The following is an 11,151-nucleotide window of genomic DNA, read 5'->3' on the forward strand; positions in this document are numbered from 1 at the left end:
CACGCCTGTAATCCCAGCACTTTGGGAGGCCGAGGTAGACAGATCATGTGAGGTCAGGAGTTCAAGAGCAGCCTGGCAAGCATGGTGAAACCCCATCTCTACTAAAAATACAAAAATTAGCCAGGCATGGTGGCATGTGCCTGTAATCCCAGCTACTCTGGAGTCTAAGGCAGGAGAATCACTTGAACCCAGGAGGCAGAGGTTGCAGTGAGCCAAGATCTTACCATTGCACTCCAGCCTGGGCAACAAGAGTGAAAATCCATCTCAAAAAAAAAAAAAAAAAAAAATGCCGAACACGGTGGCCACGGCAGGCAGACCATGAGGTCAGGAGTTTGAGACCAGCCTGACCAACATTGTGAAACCCTGTCTTTACTAAAAAGACAAAAATTACCTGGGTGTGGTAGCGTGCACCTGTAATGCTATTTACTTAGGAGGCTGAGGCAGGAGAATCACTTAAACCCAGGAAGCAGAGATTGCGGTGAGCCAAGGTCACACCATTGCACTCCAGCCTGGGTGAAGGAGTGAGACTCTGTCTCAAAAAAAAAAAAAAAAAAAGATGAGAACAATAGACACGGGGGACTACTAGAAGCAGGAGAGAGGAAGGGGGACAGGGACTGAAAAAATACCTATTGGGTACCATGCTAAGTACTATGGTCAGTACCCAATAGGTAGTAGACGTAGTAAGAGTAGAAGTCAGTGATCCTAGGTGATAGAGTCAAACCTCCGTGTCATGCAATAAACTCATGTAACAAAATAAAAGTTGAAATTATATTTTAAAAATTTACTTGGGATAAAATTTTATGGTATTTCTCACACATATTCCTATATTCACAGTACATGTAAGCATTGATGAAAATATGCAACTAAAATCTAACCCAACGATTGTACTCCTGGACGTTTATGCCAGAAAAAAGAAAACACATTCACACAAAAACATGAATGCTCATAGTGGCTGTATTTGTAATAGCAAAAAAAGTAATAAGTATCAATGTTTATTTAATCATTCAACAGGTGAATGATTAAATAAGCTGTGATACATACATACCATGAAATACTACTCTATAATCAAAAAAAGCAAACAATTGATACACACAAGTTGGATGTACGTACAGGGAATTTTGCTGGGTGAAAAGGGAAGCCCATTCCAAAAGGTTATGTGCCATATGATTCCATTTATATAAAATGACAAATTTAGACAGCAGATTGGTGATTGCCACGGGTCGCATTGGGATGGGGAGTTGGGAGGAAAGTGGATGTGGTTATAAAAGGGCAAAAACTGTTCAATATCTTGATCATATTCGTTGATACACTAATCTACATGGGTGATAAAATCATATAGAGCTTAATACACACACAAACAAATAAAGTAAAACTATGGAAATGTGAGTAATATCAATGGATGGTATTGATGTCAGAATCTTAGTTGCAATACACCATAGTTTAGCAAAATGGTAGGTAGCATTGGAGGATACTGGGCAAAGGGTACAAGGGACCTTTTTGTTTTGTACAACTGCATATCAAAATTATCTCAATAAAAATTATAATAAAAAACTGATTTTAAAAAAAGGAAAAAAAAAATCCATGTCACTCTTTGTGAGGACACAGTAATCTAAAAACTGCTCAGCATTCTAACATGTAAATAAGCAGAATTGTAACAGTATATACTGAGCCTATCATACGTTATAGTTCTAGTAAAAATTAACAAAATCAGCAGTTTTTCAACTCAGTCTCAGTGTCATTGACTTGGTTAAACAAATGTGTAATTATGGCCAAAGTTTTCCTCAGGGAAATGAATATATCATTTTTGCACTTCTTGTATGCTTTACCAAAAAGTTGAGTAAGTGCAGATTGGATAATTGAAGGAAGTTTTGAAAATGAAAGCTATAGGCCAGGGGTAGTGGCTCATGACTGTAATCCCTGCACTTTGGGAGGTTGAGGCGGGTGGATCACCTGAGGTCAGGAGTTTGAGACCAGCCTGGCCAAGATGACGAAACCCTGTATCTACTAAAAATACAAAAAAATTAGCCAGGCGTGGTGGCATGCACCTGTAACCCCAGCTACTCCGGAGGCTGAGGCAGGAGAACCACTTGAAACCAGGAGGTGGAGATTGCAGTGACCCTACATCTCACCACTGCACTCCAGCCTGGACAACAAGATCAAAACTCCATCAAAAAATTTAAAAAAAAGAAGAAAGAAAGAAAATTAAAGCTGTAAGAGAGAGAGAAAGAAAAAAAAGAAAATGAAAGCTATAGGGGGCCGGGCGCGGTGGCTCAAGCCTGTAATCCCAGCACTTTGGGAGGCCGAGGCGGGTGGATCACGAGGTCAAGAGATCGAGACCATCCTGGTCAACATGGTGAAACCCCGTCTCTACTAAAAATACAAAAAATTAGCTGGGCATGGTGGTGCATGCCTGTAATCCCAGCTACTCAGGAGGCTGAGGCAGGAGAATTGCCTGAACCCAGGAGGCGGAGGTTGCGGTGAGCCGAGATCGCGCCATTGCATTCCAGCCTGGGTAACATGAGTGAAACTCCGTCTCAAAAAAAAAAAAAAAAAAGAAAATGAAAGCTATAAAACCATACTAAAATATAAAATAACTGTATACAGAATTGTGCAGTAGTAGTGGTCAACCTTTTTGTAACACAAAACTCTTAAGCCTGTGCCTGTATCAGATTCAGTTCATCTACATAAAGGTTTAGAACATGGAAATTAATAAGTAAGTGACGGAATGCCATTCAGACAGGTGAAGCCCTTACTGGCTACCCAAGTACCTCCTAAACAATACTACCCACATGCAAGTTCTTGTCTCAGATTCAGCTTTCAGGTGATCTAAGCTAAAGCACCAAGTATCAGTGCATACTTACCACATGGTGCCAGATTGCTTAGATTCAGTTTGAATTCTAATTGCACATTTATTAATTTTCTGACAAGTTATTTAACCTCTCCAAGTTTCAGTTTACTCATTAAAAAAAGCAATAGGGCTTCTTTACAGCGTTTACTGCGAGAATGAAGACCATTCTCAGCAATCAGACTGTCAACATTCCAGAAAATGTCGACATTACTCTGAAGGGACGCACAGTTATCCCCAGAGGAGCCCTGCAGAGGGACTTCAGTCACATCAATGTAGAACTCAGTCTTCTTGGAAAGAAAAAAAAGAGGCGCCGGGTTGACAGATGATGGGGTAACAGAAAGGAACTGGCTACCATTCGGACTATTTGTAGTCGTGTACAGAACATGATCAAGGGTGTTACGCTGGGCTTCCGTTACAAGATGAGGTCTGTGTCTGCTCACTTCCCCATCAACGTCGTTATCCAGGAGAATGGGGCTTTTGCTGAAATCTGAAATTTCTTGGGTGAAAAATACATCTGCAGGGTTCGAATGAGACCAGGTGTTACTTGTTCAGTATCTCAAGCCCAGAAAGATGAATTAATCCTTTTTTCTTGGAAGTATCTATTGTTTTTTATTTATTTTTATTATTTTTTAAGACGGGGTTTCACCATGTTGGTCAGGCTGGTCTTAAACTCCCGACCTCAGGTGATCCGCCCACCTTGGCCTCCAAAGTGCTTGGATTACAGCCGTGAGCCACCACGCCCAGCTGGAAGATGAATTAATCCTTGAAGGAAATGACATTGAGCTTGCTTCAAATTCAGTGGCTTTGATTCAGCATGCTACAACAGTTAAAAACAAGGATATCCAGAAATTTTTGGATGGTATCTATGTCCCTGAAAAAGGAACTGTTCAGCAGGCTGATGAGTAAGACCTTAGAGTTGTCCAGCTACAGAAACAAGATGCCTATCATAGCTAAGACCTACTTGTGATATTTAAATGATGCAATAAAAGACCTATTAATTTGGGGGGAAAAAAAAGCAATAGGCCCAGTACAGGGGCTCACACCTGTAATCCCAGCACTTTGAGAGGCCAAAGCAGGTGAATCACCTGAGGTTAGGAGTTCTAGACCAGCCTGGTCAACATGGTGAAACCCTGTCTCTTCTAACAATATAAAAATTAGCCAGGGCCGGGCGCGGTGGCTCACGCCTGTAATCCCAGCACTTTGGGAGGCCGAGGTGGGTGGATCACGAGGTCAAGAGATCGAGACCATCCTGGTCAACATGGTGAAACCCCGTCTCTACTAAAAATACAAAACATTAGCTGGGCATGGTGGCGCGTGCCTGTAATCCCAGCTACTCAGGAGGCTGAGGCAGGAGAATTGCCTGAACCCAGGAGGTGGAGGTTGCGGTGAGCGGAGATCGCGCCATTGCACTCCAGCCTGGGTGACAAGAGCGAAACTCCGTCTCAAAAAAAAAAAAAAAAAAAAAATTAGCCAGGCATCATGGCATATGCCTGTAATCCCAGCTACTGGGGAGGCTGAGGCATGAGACTCACTTGAACCCAGTAGGTGGAGGTTGCAGTAAGCTGAGATCGTGCCACTGCACTCCAGCCTGGGCAACAGAGTGAGACTGTGTCTCTAAAGGGAGTATTCACAGTATCTATTCAGAGAGATCATTTTCCATAAGGCTCTCAAATATCTACTTGTTTGTGAGACACTGAGGCCTCTTTGTTCCAAACTATCTTCTCAAGGATTTTGTACATTTCTATCTTGAAATATAGAAATGATGTCTCCCTCCAGAGCAAAGGGCAGGCATGCTTTCTGCCCATTATAAAAGATTCAGGGTTTTTAAGCTTAGAGTTCTCCTAGAGCACAGTTCACCATTTGCTGGTACTCCTTGAAACTCCAGGCCAGAGGAACCTGTACAAATGGACTGATACTCATGCTGAGCCATGAGTAATAATGTCTTCGCCTCTGACCCAGGAGTCTAATGTCTTCTGCCAGCATCCAGAAGCTTGGAAATAGAGCAAAATCTCAGATCCATTACAGGTCGTCAAACCTTATATGATTTAAAGATTAAATGAGTTTATTCATTTAAAATGCTTAGCACAATCCTTGGTATTTGGTGAACATTCAATAAATGCTCGCTCAACTTGCATTATAACCATCAAAATATAGGAATCCCCTGGGAGGGCCACGTAAATAAAAGCGTGTGTCCACTTGAAATCCCACAAACAGGAATTTGGTCCTGTAGGTTAGGGTTTATATTTCCAGGTGTATACTTTTATATATTCCAGGTACAAGGACCCACAGGGAGATTACTTACATAGGTGTTCTTTGCCATGAACACCTCATAATCTATCAACATCCACTGGTAATCAATGTTCATTTCTCATAGCAGAGCCTGGCAGAGGAAGTCTTAGGAGGTGTACCTTTACTGTGATTGGAAGAGAGATTTTGAACAGGAGATGTTGTCCAGGTAAACAGACTTGAGTAGGGGCCAAGAATCTCATCATAAGAACATGATCAGTATTTGTCTTGTTCACAACTTTATTCCCGACATCTATCAAAAGGGCTAGCACATAGTAGAAGCTTAGAAAATATTTGTTGAGTGAGTGAATTTCTATGACAGAAAGAAATTCAGGGGAGTCTTTCTTTTCCTTGGCCATCCAGAAATCGATGTCTGAGTTATTGAAGTTCCCTGTCCTCAAATCATCCCTGCCAAACTTAGCAACCATTTTACCTACTGAAAAGAAAACATCAAAAGTCTTAAGATAAAAAGAAATGATAAAATAACAAAACAAACTTTTGACCCACTTTGTTTTGCATTGAAAGGCACACTTTGGCAGACAAAAAGGCTCAGTGCTATGTAATTGTCATCAGTGTTTCACTTAATATTTTAATGAGCTGAGCAACTGACATCTTGACTGAACACATGCCTTTGGTGGCTCTTGTTGCTAAGCAAAAAGTGTATAAAAAGCTTGTTGTCCTTTTTTTAAAAAAAAAAACAATAATTTCTTAAAACATAAATACATCCCAACTGCCACTTGGATTTATACAGAGACAATTCCTGTCATCCTTCCTCCTTTCTTCCCAAGCCAGCTCTTCTCATCGTTTCCTCTCCTCCCGCAGAGTTGCTGAGTTGGGTTCCACGCTCCTCTGCCGGTTTCCTGGATTCCGAGCAGATCCTTCTGAGCCAGGACATGTCTGCCAGGACAGGCAGTGCCATTTTTAGCTATTTCTCTCTTCTCTTCTCCCCAACCTTCCACAGAACAACATTTGTACATTTATTTTAATATTCCTTCTTCTTTCCTTTCAGCTGGCTGTCTTATATTTTCTCTATATCTGACACTTTTCTTCATTTGCCCCATGATTTTACTTTTTTCTCCTCTCTTTTTTTCTTCCTTTCATTTTCCTCTCTCTGGGGAGGGGTGGATGGTTGGAATCCCCAGGATGATCAATAGGTGATTTTGGGGTAAAAGGGGAGATGGGTAATGTGCTAAATTGGGAGGGAATCACAACAAACCGAATATTCTTTAAGGACTTAGATATTTACATTCTTTCTTTGCCAGCCTTTGAAGATAAGCGTTGTAATTATCCCATCATACAGATAAGATAAATAAGAACTGAGAGGTTAAACAACCATCCAAGGTCTGACATAGAGTAAACGGCAGAACCAGGATTTAGACTCAGACAGTGTGACTTCAGATCCCACTCTTACCACTGTCTTCCACTGTCTTGTATGAGCTCAGATGTGAATAGGGATGAATATAAGTGACAGCAAACACATAGTGGAGAGGGCAAGTTTGGGGAACCACAGCATCCACAGAGAAGCAACCGGGAAACAAAAACCCAGCAAACTTCAGAGGCTCATTTGTGACATGGTTTGGGAGTGGAAAAACATGTAAGGTTCATATTTGGGAGATTTGGGTTGGAACAACACTTCGGTTCCTTGTTAGCGTGTTATTTAACCTCTCTAAACCTCGATTTCCTCATCTCTAAACACAGATAGCACACATTTCACAGTTTAATGGCAAGGATTTTTAAAAGATAACATATGAAAAAGCTTTGTAAACTGTGGAGTTCTATGCAAATATCTTTCTTCCTCTTGGCTTCTTCTCCTCTGTAGCAGAAAGTAGGTTTCAGAATAGGGACTCAAGAAGCAAACACAGAATAAAGGATGCTCCAGGAAGCTGGGGAAATTCTTGCAGGCTGTCTTTAGTCTAGGACTTACTCTTTTCTAGCCTGAAGTCTGAGAGGTTTATGAGACCCATCCTATCCCAGCAGCACAGAGAAAACAATTTTGCCAAAGGCATTAAATATTTTCCTGCCAGAAGAAAGTTGAACTTCTAACCTCCAGCATTCTTTGGATTTTATGAAATACATTGAGAATAGAAATGACCGGGCCGGGCGCGGTGGCTCAAGCCTGTAATCCCAGCACTTTGGGAGGCCGAGGCGGGTGGATCACAAGGTCAAGAGATCGAGACCATCCTGGTCAACATGGTGAAACCCCGTCTCTACTAAAAATACAAAAAAAAATCAGCTGGGCATGGTGGCGCATGCCTGTAGTCCCAGCTACTCAGGAGGCTGAGGCAGGAGAATTGCCTGAACCCAGGAGGCGGAGGTTGCGGTGAGCCGAGATCGTGCCATTGCACTCCAGCCTGGGTAACAAGAGCGAAACTCCGTCTCAAAAAAAAAAAAAAGAGAATAGAAATGACCAAAACAAAGGAATAGCAAACACTATTCTTAAAAAACTGAACTTTCAGAAAATATGGAAAAACTCTGGAGTTTGTATATCAGCTGTAACCAAATGAACTAGGGAAAGATGCAGGGACATGGTCTGGGGTAACAGCAGAGGTTGATCAGTAGGTGAGCAAGTGACCCTTGACAGGGGAAGATCTCAAGCCCAACACAAGAGCCACATCCCCCAGCCACCAGTGGGTTTTAATACAAGGAAAAATTTGGAGCCATTTACAAATAAGACAATACTAGCTGGCAGAAAATTTAGTCTGTCACCTTTTGAGGACTTCTCCCTGTTCCTAAAACTCTGCTCTATGCGCTAAAGATATAACAATAAGGACAGGAAGCTCACTGCCCTCAAGGAACTTACATTCTAGGGCCCAGCTAGGTAGGGGTAAGAAGTCTAAATGAACCAGATAATTTCAGAGAGAGTGCTAAGGAACACATAGGAGATGCTCAGTAACATTTGTCAAATGGATGGATGGATAAGTGAGACTTCGGATTCTCTCTTGATCCGACGGACTTCAGATTCCATCTTTGTACAATGAGGCATTCAAGCCACCTGTCTTCACTGAGAATGCCATTTAATACATCCATTCAAATTCATTTAATCATTCAGACAACATTTCTTAAGTATGTATTACATGCAGGCATTATGCTAGGCCCTAGGGATATGAAAACAAAACATATTCCAGAGGTCCAATAACTCTTTCATTGAAGAATCCTCACCAGGTGTGGTGGCTTACGCCTGTAACCCCATCACTTTGGGAGGCCGAGGCGGGAGGATCACCTGAGGTCGGGAGTTTGAGACCAGTCTGACCAACATAGAGAAACCCTGTCTCTACTAAAAATACAAAATTAGCCAGGCGTGGTGGTGCATGCCAGTTATCTCAGGTGCTCTGGAGGCTGAGGCAGAAAAATGCTTGAACTCGGCAGGCGGAGGTTAGATCGTGCCTTGGCACTCCAGTCTGGGCAACAAGAACAAAACTCTGACTCAGAAAAAAAAAATGAATCAGCTTCTGGTGACTCTATTTGTTCTATCTTCTGCCAATTTTGCCCACTTTCAGATTCAGCCTGAATTTGAAAGGCTCTGTGCAGATAGGCTTGCTGAGCCTGGATGGCCCAGCCTTCCAATCTAGGCTGAGTAAGATGTGACATTTTCACAAGGCAGGTGTCTCCATGCTGGAGTTTCCCATCACCCTTAGAATCTCATGCTGCACTAGTAATGACAGGAGGAGCTCATCATCAGGCAGTGTAGTGACCAATTCTTTCCCAATCATGAGCACACATACTGTACTGTTTAATCTGTGGCTGGGTGACCCAACAACAGAACATTCTGAAGTCTAAGTCTGACCTCTTTAAAGAGGAGTAGGAAATTGTCATAAAGGAAGAGTCCTATTGGCTGCAATTTATACAGGGTAGGAAAGAATCCTGTCCCCGCCATATAGGGCCCCTTACTGCTGGCTTTCCCTGGGCTCACAACCACGCATAGACACACACACATAAGTAGAATACCCTTAGCCGTCCTATTATCAATACTAAAAAAAAACAGAATTTGAAAAAAAAAATAACCTTCTCTGGTCACAAGGCCAGTTCTGTAGTGTCTTTTCTTTTCTGAATTTCTTGATACCTTTGAGAAAAGCCCGATCTGTCTTGCCAAGATACAGCACTGTCTTCTCAGTGTCTGTTAATCCTCTTTATTTTATTATGTAAATGAAGAGAGCTTATTGAGCCGACAAAAACATTGAGATTGTGACTTCAAAATTGTGACCAGAGAAGGTTAACTTTATGAGTTGTTTAAAGAAATGAAAGCAGCCCAGGTGAGAAGCTGGAAAGGCTCAGGAAGGAACACAGGTGACAAGAAAGAAAAATAATCTATCCCCAGGCTGAGCAGGGAGCAAACAGAAAAAAGACAATACAGAATAAGAGCACATTATGTCTAACAGAAAATTGTTGTCAACCTTTACTCTCCCCCCGCAAAATAAAGATGTTTTAATATGTAAGGATAAATGCATGTGTCAAATGGGTTTGTTTGCAAACACTCAATTATTATTGCACAGCAGGACCACACGGCTCTCTGACTCTCTCTCTTTTGAGCTGGGTGACAATGACAGGGAGAAGAGATTTAAAAACCACGTTTAAATTTTAGCAGAGAGGCCTTCTGGAGGAAAGTCAACCCACAAATCTAAGACATAAATAAACAAGCCACCATCCTAGACAATGTTCTTGAGAAAAAAATGACAGGACAAATCTGACTTAAGTTGATACGTTGAGGTTGGAAAAGCGGACCTGGATTCTGTTTGCTTCGATAAAGGATTATAACTGCTGTTATGTCTAACCTCAGGCCCTCTTTTCCTGGCACCCACACCCATGGATCCTTCCCAGAGATCAATGTGGCTACCTCTGTTATGACGTTGACCTCTTTGGCTCAGTGTTAGTTGTGGAGCCTAGGAATTCGCAAATTGGATTTTCTGGATATGCCTTGCTTTGATTTGTTACTATTCCTTTGCTTTAAGCAGTAGAATCTGTTTTTCTTTTTTTTATTATTATTATTTACATATATCATAGGCCACAAGTGAGAACAGTAATGTGACTAATACAAATTTTACATTCTATAATAATATTAGTATGAACTTTGTTAACTCCATGGGGTGATTTTAATTTTGTTTTGACTGCTAAGGAGAACGGATTATGCCTTAAACTCTTCTTCAAGATAAAAAAAAAATTATATTATGAACCCTAGATTCAGTACTCCAAACAGGAAAACCTTAGCTTTATTTTGCATACTCAGTGAAGTGCTATATTCCTGGACCCATAAGGGGAGAGAAGGGGGTGGCAAAGAGGAGGAAGGGTCTTGAATGCAGCTATTCCTCTAGATCAGCATCTCTATACCAGTTTTTAAGTAACAGAACAAGCTCAGTTGTAAACGGTTTGTTCTGAAAACTACAACTGAGTATTTTCATAAGGAGTGAAGCCTGGGAACAATCAAATAGACCAGAATGGTGAGAACTATTTTCTCTTCAGTGGTTAGTACAGTGCCTGGCATAGAAAAAGTGTCGTATAAATAATATTTTTAATGAGTGAATGTGCTATTATCCTCCATTAGTATAATTATCAAGCATCTAAGAAAACACCAAAAATTGATTGAGATCAATCACCACTATATTTGAGGTTTTCAACTTACCCTACTAACAATACTTTGTCAGCATTCCAGGAGGATGGCAGAATGAACTGACTTACCCTTCCTATGGCCTGGCCTCTTTATCTTTCAAAGCTGAAAGATGGCAGGGCACGGTGGCTCACACCTGTAATCCCAGCACTTTGGGAGGCTGAGGTGGGAGGATCACCTGTGGTCAGGAGTTCCAGACCAGCCTGACCACCATGGTGAAACCCTATCTCTACTAAAAATACAAAAAGTTAGGTGGGTGTGGTGGCAGATGCCTGTAGTTGCAGCTACTCAGGAGGCTGAGGCAGGAGAATCGCTTGAACTTGGGAGACAGGTTGCAGTGAGCCGAGATCACGCCACTATACTGCAGCCTAGGCGACAAGAGAGAAACTCCATCTCAAAAAAAAAAAAAAAAAAAAAA

The 11,151-nt window shown here is 41.6% G+C and overlaps 1 pseudogene; it reads left to right on the forward strand.

The window, feature by feature from the left end:
- The first annotated feature begins 2,966 nt into the window (after positions 1-2,966).
- LOC116538797 lies at positions 2,967-3,851 on the forward strand (annotated as a pseudogene).
- The last annotated feature ends 7,300 nt before the right edge of the window (positions 3,852-11,151 follow it).

The sequence above is a fragment of the Sapajus apella genome, unplaced genomic scaffold (assembly GCF_009761245.1).
Source record: "Sapajus apella isolate SASKATOON/1434 unplaced genomic scaffold, GSC_monkey_1.0 scaffold122, whole genome shotgun sequence".
In the NCBI taxonomy this organism is placed as follows: domain Eukaryota; kingdom Metazoa; phylum Chordata; class Mammalia; order Primates; family Cebidae; genus Sapajus; species Sapajus apella.